The 14942-nt window shown below is 37.9% G+C and overlaps 1 pseudogene across 1 annotated transcript; it reads left to right on the forward strand.

The window, feature by feature from the left end:
* The first annotated feature begins 11390 nt into the window (after positions 1–11390).
* LOC143637300 (magnesium transporter MRS2-11, chloroplastic-like) lies at positions 11391–14593 on the forward strand (annotated as a pseudogene). Its single transcript, XR_013154401.1, has 13 exons — positions 11391–11753; positions 11953–12025; positions 12341–12411; positions 12523–12608; positions 12701–12794; positions 12955–13023; positions 13135–13215; positions 13292–13454; positions 13531–13576; positions 13679–13759; positions 13902–13984; positions 14214–14257; positions 14383–14593. The product of XR_013154401.1 is annotated as a magnesium transporter MRS2-11, chloroplastic-like (transcript).
* The last annotated feature ends 349 nt before the right edge of the window (positions 14594–14942 follow it).

Here is a 14942-nt window from a genome sequence, read left to right on the forward strand (position 1 = left end):
ATATTAACAAGTAATTTTTTAAAGCTTGTGGTGATAATTTATATTTTTACACCAGATTATAAAGTTAGTTGTATTTTAATGTAGATAAAACTTATTTCTACACATTAATGAAGATACAATGCAATCCAAACAAAACTATTGTTTGGCGACATAAAGGAAAAACACGTTAAGATAGATCGTAAGAAATACCCAGTGCAAGGACGTGAGTATCTACCGACAAAATGTGTTAGCGGAATAGTATAACACCATGCTTAAAGAAATGTGGCATAGAAACGACGGAATCCTAGAATATGGCCCTAGAAACGATGGTTGAGGATTGAAGAAATGATTTTATGTATCGTAGTCATGAACATGGATGTTTTTCACAACATTCAAAGGTAAACAGAAACAATGTAAAGATACCTTAATTATTGTCGAGTCACGAATATTGGATTATATAAAGGGTGATTATGAGTGAAAACTAAAACTCATGAACAAAAACATGTTTGGTGTTTTCGGGAAAGAGAACAAACATAACCACACTATAAACGCCAGTTCAAAAAAAAAAAAAAAACTTAACCGAACAATATGTTTGTTGTTTGATTTGATTATTTTGACTTCGTTATAAAGGTTAACCCGGTTTCTAGTGTGCCTAAAATAGATACAAAAAAACCTCGACGAACTTTAACGTGTCGGCATAAAATGATATGAAGCTTCCTCATCCGAATCTAAAATGAAGGTATCATCTATGCCAATATGTAAACATACAACACGTCCTTAACTATAACTAACGGGACTCATGCAGTCATGTTAACCTTGTTATATAGTTAAAAAATATATAAACAAATAAATTATATTAATTTATAACTATTTGAATAATAGTAATATCTTTAAGTACTATTAAAGCAATACAATTTTGCCACATGTCCTTCTACTAGGGTGTCTACCTAGGCCTCCATGTCATCTCATTTTCATTCTAAGACTCTCTAATATGCTGCCATGTGTCATCTCACACTCTATTAAAACCTTAGAATTTTCCACCATCATTTTAATCTCTCTCTCTCTCTCTCGCCTTAATTACTAACTCCACCATCTTCTATATTCCGTTAATGTGAATCGAGATTAATCGTTTTCCGGTAATGGCCAACAATGTTATTTGATTTTCCGGCAAGGTAATATCTTTTTCCGGTAAGGTTTTCCGATATGGTTTTATATTTATTTTTATTGTTATATGATTTTGTAATAATCTCTTTAGGTTGTATATCAAAATCCAAGATTGAATTGATATTTTGAAGTTATTACGGTTTTCCGGTAAGGTTTTCCGGTAAGGTTTTTGTTTTCCGTTTTTTTTTTTGTATTTAATCTCTCTCTCTCTAACTCCACCATCCACCATCTTCTATATTCCGGTAATGTAGATCGAGATTAATCGTTTTCCGATAAGGTTATATATTATACTTTAATGCCCAGCAATGTTATATGATTTTCCGGCAAGGTTATATCTTTTTCCGGCAACATCATATTTACTTCCGGTTATTGTAGATCTAACCTTTTTATATTTATTTTCATTGTTAACTTTTTTTTAAATCAGTTTATCTTCTAAATCAAAAACGGCGATACCTAATATTTCTACGTTTTTACGTTTTTCCGGTAAGTTTTTCGGTTCATGTGTTATACCTATAACAATGGTTGTTTTATATTTATTTGAAGTTTTATATTTTTCCAGTATTTTTCTTTTACATGTTGTTCTTCTTGGTTCTAAATAAAAAGTTTCATCCATGGACATTATCATTATTCTTTTTCCGGTAAGGCCAATAATAAATTGTAAATCAGTGGTTTAACATTCCATAACATGTAGCATTACCGCGATTACTTTTTTTTTTATTTCTAAAACGATTACAATTTAGAATTTTAAATTCCAAATTTAAGTTAAATTTGAAATTTGTAAATGGCAAGTCAATATTCCAAAACGTCTAAACTTACCATCATTACAATTTTTTTATTTTCTAAAACGATTTGATTTATAAAGTTTAAATTTCCAAATTTAAATTAAAGTTGATTTTTTTATTTATTTGCTGGTCAAACATTTAAGTTGGTAAGTTAAACGATTTGATTTAAAAATTTTAAATTTCCAAACGATTTGATTTTAAAAGTTTAAATTTCCAAATTTAAATTAAAGTTGATTTTTTTATTTAATTGTTGGTCAAACGTTTAAGTTGGTAAGTTAAACGATTTGATTTAAAAAGTTTAAATTTCCAAACGATATGATTTAAAAAGTTTAAATTTCCAAATTTAAATTAATTTGGTTTTTTTATTTAATTGCTGGTCAAACTTTTAAGTTGGCAAGTAAAACGATTTGATTAAAAAGTTTAAATTTCCAAATTTAAATTAAAGTTTATTTTTTTATTTAATTGCTGGTCAAACGTTTAAGTTGGTCAAACATTTTTAAATTGTCTGGTCAAACATTAAAGTTCAATTTAACATTAAGTTGAACTTTTTAAATGGCTGATTAAACACACATTCATAATGTTTAAAATTACCATCACTAAAATTTATTATTTCTAAAACGATGTAATTTAAAATTTATAAATTTTCAAATTTAAATTAAAGTTGAATTTTATGAATTACTGAGTAAATATTTCATAACATGTAACATTACCACAATTAAAATTTATTATTTGTAAAACGAATATTAATATTTAATTTTCTCATTTCAGGTTATGTTCCCAACTTGATATAGCTAATTTCATGGGTTAAAGATTTGTTGATAATATATCTTATTTTTTGTTTAATATTGATGTATATTTTTGTTATTATTCATGTATTTATGTATTTTTTTCACAATTCATGTAATTTATTTGATTTTTATATAATCAATCATATATAGTTGTTGGTTTTGTCCATTTAATATATTTTAATAACAACCGATGTATTAAAAAAATATATATTTTTGTATCTTATATTTATCTATTTATTAATGATAATCTCTATAATTTATAATAATTATTATAATTTTAGTAATTTTGTTATTATTAATTTATTATCTTTTCTAATTAGTTGTTACATCTTATTTTGATAGAAATAATAACATTTACTCTTTACCATTTTTATATTTCAATATATTTGACTTAAAACATTATTATTTTATTATATTGTAAGATACATTATATTTTCTAACATTTACACATTTCCATCTTTTTTGTTTGACCAATGTATATGAGGCATAAATGTCACAATTAATGCTAATGGGTGTCATCATTTGGTTATGGAAACTGTAACAATTAATGCACTATAAAAATTCGAAATATTATTTGAATTTGAATTCTAAAAAATATATATTAAAGTTGGTTATGGAAATTTTTTGTTTTCATTGTCAATATTTTTTTGTTTATTAGTTTCCAATCTACACAATTTTCCTATCTTATATGTTTGACCAATTTATAATTAGACATAAATATCACAATTAATGATAATGGGTTTTTAACAAAATTAAATGCATATTTCTTTGACTGTAATAAAATAATATTAATTGTGGATCGACTAAAAAAGTAATAATTTCAAGATTACATTATGCCATGATTTTTGTAATATTTTTTGTAGGATCTTTGACTATAACAAATTTCGTTTAACAATTTTGGTAAACAGATTTATAACTTAAATAACAATTTATTATATTCTAATTTAATCAAATCATATAATAAAGTTTAAAGTCATTATTTATAATTATTACTTTTTATGTGTATTCAAATTAATAATTCAAATTTCAAATAAATAAGTTGAGTATAATTTATTTATTTATTTTTGGAATTGACTATAATGTGGGTCGGTGTTTTCTAACATTTTTAAAGTTAATAACTTTCTTTAATATTGTTGACCGACCATTTAACATATTCTAATTTAATTCATTTTACTAATATATACTCAACATAAAATGTCAATATCTTAAATACGTGTTTATTACATTTTCTGTTTGTACGGGATATTCATATACGTTCGTTAGTAATGTCTTTAATAATATTCTCATTTAAATATAACAATTAATTTCCTCGTTTTTAATATATATTTTTTATTAAAATACATGTATATATGGTATATATATTTTTGTATCATATTTTTTCACCTTTAAATATTTTCAAAGTCAACATAAATTTTTTTAATCTTTCCAAAGTTATTTGAAAATTCATTTATTGTAAATCGTTTTTATGTTTTGCAAGTTTAACAATATATTAATGTCTTGTAAATTGTTTTTATGTTTTGCAAGTTTAACAAAATATCAATGTTTTAAAAACCGGTATTTTACCTAAACCGGATTGGACTAAAAAATGGTACAACCGGTTGAACGGGGTTATACCGGGAGGTTCAACCGGTTGAATAGTTTACCTTATAATTTTTTATAAATGTAACTTCAATAAAAAAATAACCCAAAACAAAATAATCCCTACAACAAAAAATAATTCAAAAGTTAATCCATATTAAAAAAATAATCGAAAACACTCAATTTTTAAAAAATAGTCCTAAAGTTTACAGATTTATGTTAATTGTTGGGTTAAAAGTAACTTTGTTTGTTGTTGTATGTTATTTTGTTTTAATAAAAACAACTTTATTAATGTTCAAATGTTACTCATTATTAAATATATTTAATATTGATGCTAATGTTTTATTATATTTTCAGGTGGTGAAGCAAAATGAGTTTGTTTTGGTAGAATGTTTAAAGAAGTTGATGGTAGTTTAATATGAAATTACATGTTTATGTTTTTTGTTGATGTTTTTTGGTTGTTCGATGTACATTAACTTATTGTAACTTTTAACTTTTAAGATCTAGACAATGTAAATGGTTAACGTTTTGGTCCGAAAGTTTGAAGAAGTATTGTGTTGCTTGAATTTGTTGTTTAGATTTATTATGTTTTTTATGTTCAAATTAACTTTCTGTAATTTGAAAGTTTTAATATTAAGACAATGTAAATCTATTACTTTTTGGTTGGTATGATGATGTGTTTAGTGACAATGTAAATCTATAAAGTTTTAATAGTTAAATAAACATTATATTTGTTTAGATTGATGTTTAAGTTGATTATGTTTAGTGACAATTTATTCCACCCGCGTGTCAAGCGGATATATACCCTAGTTTTATTTAAAGTTTTACGGAGTGAACTTTTTAAAAAGTTAGCTGGAAAGGTTAAGTCTAACAAGAGCTACGTACGGTGGATAAAATCCACGTGGACACTAGATAACCACCAGAAGCCATTTTCAACAACCCCAACCACCACCGGTCCACCACCACTACCACCTGACTGACTGACTTCACACACATACAAATATCAAATTTGAAGAAACATGAAATGAATCTGACCTGATCTATGACGATGTTCCTCGATGTTCGAGATAAAACGAACCACGACTTCATCATCTTCTCCGGTAGCTTGAGATCTGCAATGGTTTTTGGGGGTGTGGAGGTGACTGCTAAGAAATCTCGAGGATCTCTTGTTTACAGACACAAAAATGGTTATGGTGGTGGCTCTTATTGAGAGCAACAACCCTTAATAAGGAGGTGGAGACTTCCTTATATAGGGAGCCTCATGGCCAGCATCATGGTACCCTAATGGGCCTAGCCCAGTTAGGGTTACCTCCACAAAACCCCCTCAGCCCAATAATATTGTATTAGTCCATATAATAAAATAAGCCAGACATAATAAATTAAGGTCCTAAGCCGGGTTTAGTACCATACCCCTACAAGCCCCCCAAGTCCAGTGTTGCTCCTAGGCGTGCAAGCGTTTAGGTGGAGCGCTGGACTTCATAAGGTGTGTTAAGATATGAGGCGGTTTTTTCCCCTTTCTTCGGCCTTGTCTTTATTATCTTTGAGTTTTGAGAGGTTTTCTCCATGATGGTGACATGTTGTGATCCTTATGATAATAATGGTGCACTGGCATGAATAAGATATAGCACGCATCATAACAATAGTGGCGCGGGGCCTGATAAAAGATAGAGTGCGAATCTCGATAATAATGTAATGCAACTTGCGCGCGAGGCAGCTTACGAGCTATAAAAATAATGAAGCTTGCGCGCGAGGCGACTTACGAGCTATAAAATAATGAAGCATGCGCGAGTTGCGGCTTATGAGCTATAATATGATGATAATGACTGGCCCACAAGGGCCTCTTCTACGCAGGATGACTATCCCGGCTTGTCTTTAAAATAATAATGGAGGCACAAACGGCCAGATGATAATAATAATGTCATACGTGCTTGTGCGACTCGTAGCCGAACCTGCAAAAACATATAAACTAAAAGTGGATGTATTACAAGGTTCCCATCCTCGGGCAAATTATGAGGTGTGCCCAACCTACGTTGGCGCGTGGCCGTTTGGGATATTATTAGGCTCCCGACCTTTATGTTTGGCGCTTGGCCATGTGGGATATTATTAGGCTCCCGACCTTTATGTTTGGCGCGTGGCCATGTGGGATATTATTAGGCTCCCGACCTTTATGTTTGGCGCGTGGCCGTTTGGGATATTATTAGGCTCCCGACCTTTATGTTTGGCGCGTGGCCGTATGGGTTTATAAGGATTCCCAACCTTTAAGTTTGACGCGTGGCCTATGGGTTTATGAGGATTCCCAACCTTTAAGTTTGGCGCGTGGCCATGTGGGATATTATTAGGCTCCCAACCTTTATGTTTGGCGCGTGGCCGTATGGGTTTATAAGGATTCCCAACCTATATATTCGGATGTCTTCCATCCTTAGGCGAATTATGAGGTGTGCCCAACCTAATATTCGGCGCGTAGCCGAGCGGGTTTATTAGGATTCCCAACCTATATGTTCGGATGTCTTCCATCCTTAGGCGAATTATGAGGTGTGCCCAACCTAATATTCGACGCATAGCCGAGCGGGTTTATTAGGATTCCCAACCTTTATATTCGGATGTCTTCCATCCTTAGGCGAATTATGAGGTGTGCCCAACCTAATATTCGACGCATAGCCGAGCGGGTTTATTAGGATTCCCAACCTTTAAGTTTGGCGCGTAGCCATATATTTTGCATTAATATAAGCACTTTTTGTGCCATTTCATGCAAATCCTATATACTCATACATCAAGAAAACACCTTCATTCATCATACGAAAGACATCCAGATCGCTTCTTCAGTCCCCGATGATGGTGGTAGAGTGAATTTCATCCATGCGGAAGCGTGACGAGCCCCGGTAGTAACCCGCAAAAGTTGTTTACGGACGCGGAATGGCGCGAATCAACCCGCTATGGAACTCTCTCGTGATCTGCGGGAGCCAGAAATGACCCGCGATACGTCCATGATGGCTGAAGTTAACTTGTGGGAGTGCGCATGCGGCTCTTTATGGTTGCTAGTTGATCCTCGTGAGTGCCCAGATGACACGCCGTTAGTGTTTCATGGTGGCACTGTGCCGGGGCTGAATATCTGAGCGCTTATGTCACCCGCGGGAGCGCTGTCACGTCTTGCAGTCCGCGTATATGACCTGCCACGGACGGCTTTTAGCACGTCTACTCACATGTGACTGGTGGTGGAGTTGGTCTACTAGAGGGAGTATGGAGCACGCATAATGCCTGCGGGAGGGGGAATCGACCCGCCCTAGTTTTACTCGGAGCTTTCATGTGGTCTGCGGAAGCCATAGTGGTGGAATTCATTCGCCGGAAGTTTTGCACGTAGCTCGCGGGAGCCCGAGGCGATCCACCAGATGCTTTGGATTCCCGTGATTGTTGGTGAATATTGTGTTGATCTATCAGAGCTTGCATGCGAAACGAGAGGGTCCCGCCATGAGTGATTAACACGCCATCAATAACTTAACCTGCCGGAGTTCGAGGTTAACTTCTCTTCCCGCAGGTGTTGATGGCATTGCCAACCCGCAGGGGTTGATAAGCGGATCGCGGCTATGATCCGTGGGTGGCGTTGCCAACCCGCAGGTGTTGATACCCGGATTGCGGTTATAAACGGGTTTTTCCTTCGTACGTGTATAAACTTTCTTGGACATTTTATACTTTGTAAAATTTGTTTTTTATCAAGCGCGGTGCAGACAAGCGGACTCCGTGGATCTAACAAGTTAGAGGCGCGGCTCCTCGGCGGAGGTGGTGGGTGATCCTTAACGGTGTGCATGCATGGAAGCGGAGACTTGATCTCCGATGGCGCGTATGCACGGCAGCGGAATCTTGATCCTTGGTAGTGCGCATGCATGGCGGCGGAGTGGTGACTCGTGGGCGCACAGGCATGGTGGCGAAGTCTTGATCTTCGGCACTGCGCATGCATGGAAGCGGAGACTTGATCTCCGGTGGCGCGCATGCATGGTAGCAGAATCTTGATCCTCCGCAGTGCCCTTGCATGGCGGCGGAGTGGTGATCCAAGGTCGCGTATGCATGGCGGCGGAGTGGTGATCCGCGGGCGCGCATGCATAGCGGCTGAAAATTGAGCGCGCATGCATGGCGGAGAGTTGAGCGCGCATGCATGGCGGCGAGTTGCGCACAAGCATGGTAGAGGGTTGCGTGCACATGAATGGCGTTGGAGTCTTCTACGTAAAACCAAAAGAATGGAGTCGTCTTTCGAACTCACATGGTGGTTTCCGCGGGCGCGCATGCATGGCTGCGGAGTGAGGATCCGCGGGCGCGCGTGCATGGCGGCGGAATGGTGACCCGCTGGCGAGCATGTGTGGTGGCAGTCTTGATCCCGGCGGTGCGTACGTATGGTGGCGGAATGGTGATCCAAGGTCACATATGCATAGCGGCGGAGTGGTGATCCGCGGGCGCGCATGCATAGCGGCAGAAAGTTGAGCGCGCATGCATGGCGGGAGTTGAGCGCGCATGCATGGCGAAGGGTTGAGCGCGCATGCATGGAGTGTTGATCCGCGGCTGCATGCATGCATGGCGGGGTAGTGCATTATCCGCGGCCCGCGCATGCATGATTGTGGAATGCTCATCCGCGGGGACGCATGCATGCATCGTGGCGAAGTCTTCCACAGGTGGAGTGTTGATCCGCGGCTGCACGCATGATGTATGAAGGCGTAGTGCACTATCAGCAGCGGCGCGTAAGCATGTCGGTGGAGTGCAACATGTGCATGGCGCGCATGCATGGCGGCGGATTGTTCATCTGCGGAAGCGCACGCATGGCGGCGTAGAGTTGATCAGCGGGACACGCATGCATGCACGGTGACGCGATGATCCTTAGCTCGCATGCATGGTGACGTATTGTTGAAACCCATCGGCGCACATGAATGGTGGTCGGGTGCTTACCTGCGGAGCTTGCAGGTGACCCGCCTTGGTCAGAGTTTGTTATGTCGGAGCACGGCGCCCATGAATGGTGTCGTCTTCCAAGCTCATATTGTACTATTTTTGACCCGCATGGGGTCGTCTTCCAACCCGCATGGGGTTTTGATCCGCGGTGCGCATGCATGGCGGCGTATTGAGGACCCGCGGATGCGCATACATGGCAACAGAAAGTTGATCCAGGGCGCGCAAGCATGGCAGCGTAGTGAGGATTCGCGGGTGCGCATGCATGGCAGCGACATATCAATTGACCGCGGGAGCGTTTTTGATCCGCGGTTGTCCCGCAAAAGCTTAAAAGCTTCATTCGCAACGTGGAAGCAAAATATGACCCGCATGAGATTATAGTTGATCCGCGGGGAGCGATTTTGATCCGCGGTTGATTGAAGTTGACATGCGGGTGCGTGTAAGCAGCCAGCGGTTTTCCAGCCAGGGCTGTATTAGATAAAGAACTTGCGGGTGGCGAGTTTCATTCTCTGGGTAGCGTGAATGATTTTGTGGTGACAGTTTCACTCGCGAGAGCGCATATCGCCTGTGTTGGCTGGTGTTAGTCCGCATTTTAATGTATATGACCCAATCGCCATTGACGTTTCTGGTACAACCTCGCAAACACATCCAACCATAATCGAACTCAGGTCTGAATAAATCAGAAACGGATCTCGCGTATGTCACTTCGAAAAAACATAGATCTAAGGGTTTTCACCAAAAGGAGTAAAATTGTTGAGAGTGCGCATGCGGCCCGCTATGGCGGGGTAGAATCGCCGAAAAGCGCGCATGCGGCCCGCAATGGCGGGGTAGAATCGCCGGAAGCGCGCATGCGGCCCGCTGTGGCGGAGAGTAATCGCCGAGAGCGCGCATGCAACCCGCTGTGGCTGAGAGTAATCGCCGGGAGCGCGCATGCAACACGCTGTGGCGGAGAGTAATCGCCGGGAGCGCGCATGCAACCCGCTGTGGCGGAGTGGTGATCCAAGGTCGCGTATGCATGGCGGCAGAGTGGTGATCCAAGGTCGCGTATGCATGGCGGCGGAGTGGTGATCCGCGGGCGCGCATGCATAGCGGCTGAAAGTTGAGCGCGCATGCATGTCGGGAGTTGAGCGCGCATGCATGGCGGGAGTTGAGCGCGCATGCATGGCGAAGGGTTGCATGCGCATGCATGGCGTTGGAGTCTTCTACATAAAACCAAAAGCATGGAGTCGTCTTTCGAACTCACATGGTGGTTTCCGCGGGCGCGCATGCATGGCTGCGGAGTGAGGATCCGCGGGCGCGCGTGCATGGCGGCGGAATGGTGACCCGCTGGCGAGCATGCGCACCATATAATTTATTTGAAACCCCAAAATGGGATAATATTGATGGCTATTATTTTGAGGCTGTACACAGCCTGTCATTCTCCTAGAAGATGCCTTTCCACATGAGTCAAAGATATGCAAATATGATGGTACCCACTGCAAAAAGAGTTGTACCTGTGTATTCCTTTTTGACACCCAATTTTTGCTTTGTGACTATAGATCTAGAACTTATTCCAGCATTGAACACTGAAAAATCAGATCTGGATCCGGCACCCATTGCGTATGAACGCAGATCTCCGTCACTCTAGAAACACATATCAGGCATGAAACGGGGAAGATTGAGGTGTGGTTCGTTACCGTCCCACGGATGGCGCCAATGAAGAAACATGAAATGAATCTGACCTGATCCATGACGATGTTCCTCGATGTTCGAGATAAAACGAACCACGACTTCATCTTCTTCTCCGGTAGCTTGAGATCTGCAATGGTTTTTGGGGGTGTGGAGGTGACTGCTAAGAAATCTCGAGGATCTCTTGTTTACAGACACAAAAATGGTTATGGTGGTGGCTCTTATTGAGAGCAACAACCCTTAATAAGGAGGTGGAGACCTCCTTATATAGGGAGCCTCATGGCCAGCATCATGGTACCCTAATGGGCCTAGCCCAGTTAGGGTTACCTCCACAAAACCCCCTCAGCCCAATAATATTGTATTAGTCCATATAATAAAATAAGCCAGACATAATAAATTAAGGTCGTAAGCCGGGTTTAGTACCATACCCCTACAAAATTCCATAGTATCCGATTCTAACATGATCAACCTCTACTACTAACTGAATATATATGACCATCGTAAAATGGCGTTAAAAACGGTTACTCCAATTTCTTCTTCCTCACACTTTCCACATTTATCAGTCGTTCACTCGCCGGCGTACATTCAATTCACTAAATACACATTCATCCGGCCGGTTAATCAGGCGATTTCGCTACGTAAGAGCTGCGAGTTTCTATTTCCGGTTACACTGCAAGTGTTATCGACTGTTAGGTCTAAGCGTTACGTGAAATCAACAGAGGAAACATCCGCCGGTGATATTAACGATGACGTGGATTCCGGTAATGATTCCGACGAGTTTGTAAAGACGGTGACCGGTGGATCGAAGAGGAGTGTTTCGTCATTGTCTGACGCGCTTAATCTTGGCAGTCGTGATCCGGTTTACGAGGTTCGGTTATTTCCGTTAGTTTGACTGTTAGTCACAGTTAGTAGTTAATTGTTTCTAAAGTTAGTTAGTCTAATTTATGTATATAAGCTAGGGATTATAAATAGTTTGAAGTTAGTAACACTGAAAGCTTAATCTGAATTCATTTAGATGAGGCAGATGCTGTAATCTGATTATATATGTGTTGTTATTTTGATTGAAGGTTGTTAAAGTAAGTTCAAAAGGAATGGTGTCAACTAGAAAAGTTAACAGAAGGCATCTGCTAAAGTCAAGTGGTGAGTTTCCAAATTTTATGATCATTTTTTTGCTTTGTCTGAGATTCTGCTAATGGTTAATGTTGAATTATTATCTACATTTGCTTGCAGATATGTTCAATCAAGCGTTTAGTCATGATTAATGAAATTATAATACTTCACGAAAATTTTATGATCATTTTTTTGCTTTGTCGATTGATTCTGCTAATAGTTAATGTTGAATTATTATCTACATTTGCTTGCAGATATGTTCAATCAAGCATTTAGTCATGATTAATGAAGTTATAATACTTCACGATTGTTCGAATTGTCTTAACTTTAGTTTTTTGATAACAGGTCTTCGTCCTCGTGACATAAGGAGTGTTGATCCATCGTTATGGTTAACAAACACAATGCCATCTTTGTTGGTATGTTGCCTTAACTAATCTACTGTTATGTTGTCATATGGTTAACATAAGCACCGAGATTTCTGTTCATTATTAATCGTTAATACATGTGTTTTGTGATTTCTTTCATAGGTTCGTGAAAATGCCATACTATTGAATTTCGGATCCTTGCGAGCAATTGTAATGCAAGAGAGTGTCTTTATATTCAACTACAACCGGTAAGTATTGTTCATATCAAAATTCAGTAGTGTTTACTCTTACTTTCTAGTTAAAAGGATCGTGGGAGAGCTTTTATTGTTGTGTATTGCAGTACAGGAGGAAAAGCTTTTATTGACGATTTATTACCTCGTTTAAATCCTAAAAGTATGATTGGTGGAGCTTTAGTAATGCCATTTGAGCTTGAGGTTGGTTCTGTTCTGTTCTGTTCTGTTCTATATAAGTTTTTTGGATTACCTATATAAGTATTAGCCACTTTGCTTGTATTCGTCTGTAAGTGAACTTGATTAAAGTTTCTAGGGTTTGGATTCACCAATGTTTAAAAAGAACTTTGACTTTGACTTGCAGGTTGTGGAAGCTGCCCTTAATTCAAGAATACAACACTTTGAGCACAGGCTAATGGTATTAGACCCACATGTGAGTATGTACATACATTGACTACATTTTTAACTTTACTTTTGGTAACATCATATCTTTTTGTAACTTTTGAATATTATACCATCATATATTCATATCTTTGTAATTCAGGTTCAAGATCTCCTTAAGGTTTTACCAAACCGGTAAACAGCTGGCATATTGGAACAACTTCGTACTTGCAAGCAAACTTTGGTATCATTAATTTCTTAAACTTAGACGCCTATTGTGTGAAGTGAAATAAAACAAACCGTTAATTGTTTAATGAAAGGTGGAACTGGGATCCAAAGCAGGGGCACTCAGACAAATGCTGCTTGATATGTTAGAAGATTCTCAAGAAATACGGCGCCTCTGTATTGTGGGTAGAAACTGCATCTTGAACAGAAATATTGATGTAGAGTGCTCGGTTCCACTAGATAAACAGGTTGCTGAGGGTAAGTGTGTTGCATAATATGTAATATTGTTGTGAAATTGGTTAACTTATGGTTGATTCGTTTTCATCATATGTAGAAGAGGAGGAAGAAATTGAAATGTTGCTTGAAAATTATCTTCATAGGTAGGTAAATACTAAATAGTGTGTGTTACTACGATCTTTATTGCAATTTGTGGTGCATGATTTTGCTTATTAGCATTTGAATGATCTTTAATGTAATTGCAGATGTGAATCGTGTCATAATCAAGCAGGAAGACTTCTTGATTCTGCAAGAGAAATGGAAGACTCAATTGCTGTTAATTTGAGGTTTGCATATGTGTTTTTATAGAAGTATTTGATTATTAAGGTTTATTCTTATAAAACCCTTGACAGCAGGAAAAACGCAAGTAGTCTATGATGATGGAAATGAGTTAAAATAATATATATTTCTTTCTTTCTTTTGTTTCAGTTCTAGAAGGCTCCAGGTCAGCAGATTTGAATTGCTTCTTCAGGTTGGAACCTTTTGTCTAGCTGTTGGTGCTTTGGTTTCAGGTTATTACTTATTTTCTTTAATCAAATTAATGGCATCATTATAACAATAGCAAGTGTTCAATCTTACTAATTTGTAAAATATGGCAAATGTACCTTTGACCATCATCATTATCAAATAATGAATTGAAAATTTTGAACTAATGTGATATGTGATGCCAAATTGTGGGAACTTGAATTAAGATACTAGCTGAATCCTATGTCATTTTCTTAAGGCTTGTTTTGTTTGTAGGTATATTTGGCATGAATTTAAGATCCTACCTTGAAGAACATGCGGTAATTTCTTCTTTTTTTGCATTTAGTGAAATAATCAACAGTTTATAACACCCACTAATATATGATTATTGCAGAGGATCCAATCCTTTTTGGGCGTATAATAATATTCTCTTTATTGCATGCAGTTTGCGTTTTGGCTTACGACAGGAGGTATAATATTTGGTGCTGTAGTGGCATTTTTTCTCACTTACTCGTATCTCAGGGCAAAGAAAATCCTTTAGGTGGCCAATTTATGATGTCATCATTATCATCTACGGCAAACTACATCATTATAATCATAATAATAATCATAATCATCGTCCAATCAATTATCATTTCAGCAAGACATGCTATATCTTCCAGCTAGGGATTAAATCAACACAACTCACAATTCATCATTGGAGTTGTTTTGAGTAGCAACTACGTGACATTTGTGGTAGTAGAGTATGCATGAATTTAGAATGATAGCAGACTCGGTACAGTGATAGTCATTGCATACATATAATCATATATGTTTGTTGTGTGTACACCACAGCTGCAATAGATTTAGAGGCAATATGCCGATACAGAGTAAAGATGAAGCATTTAAAAAGAGAACCCCTTATGGGATCACATGTTTCTTGGCCCATTCACCAAAATCAGTTGTCATCTATGGGACTCATAATAACCACATTACAATCAACATGCACTATTGTCCCAAAAAACA

This window comes from Bidens hawaiensis, unplaced genomic scaffold (genome assembly GCF_021521415.1).
Source record: "Bidens hawaiensis isolate Kalapana, Puna unplaced genomic scaffold, B.hawaiensis_p1.1 tig00008219_1, whole genome shotgun sequence".
Taxonomy (NCBI): Eukaryota; Viridiplantae; Streptophyta; class Magnoliopsida; order Asterales; family Asteraceae; genus Bidens; species Bidens hawaiensis.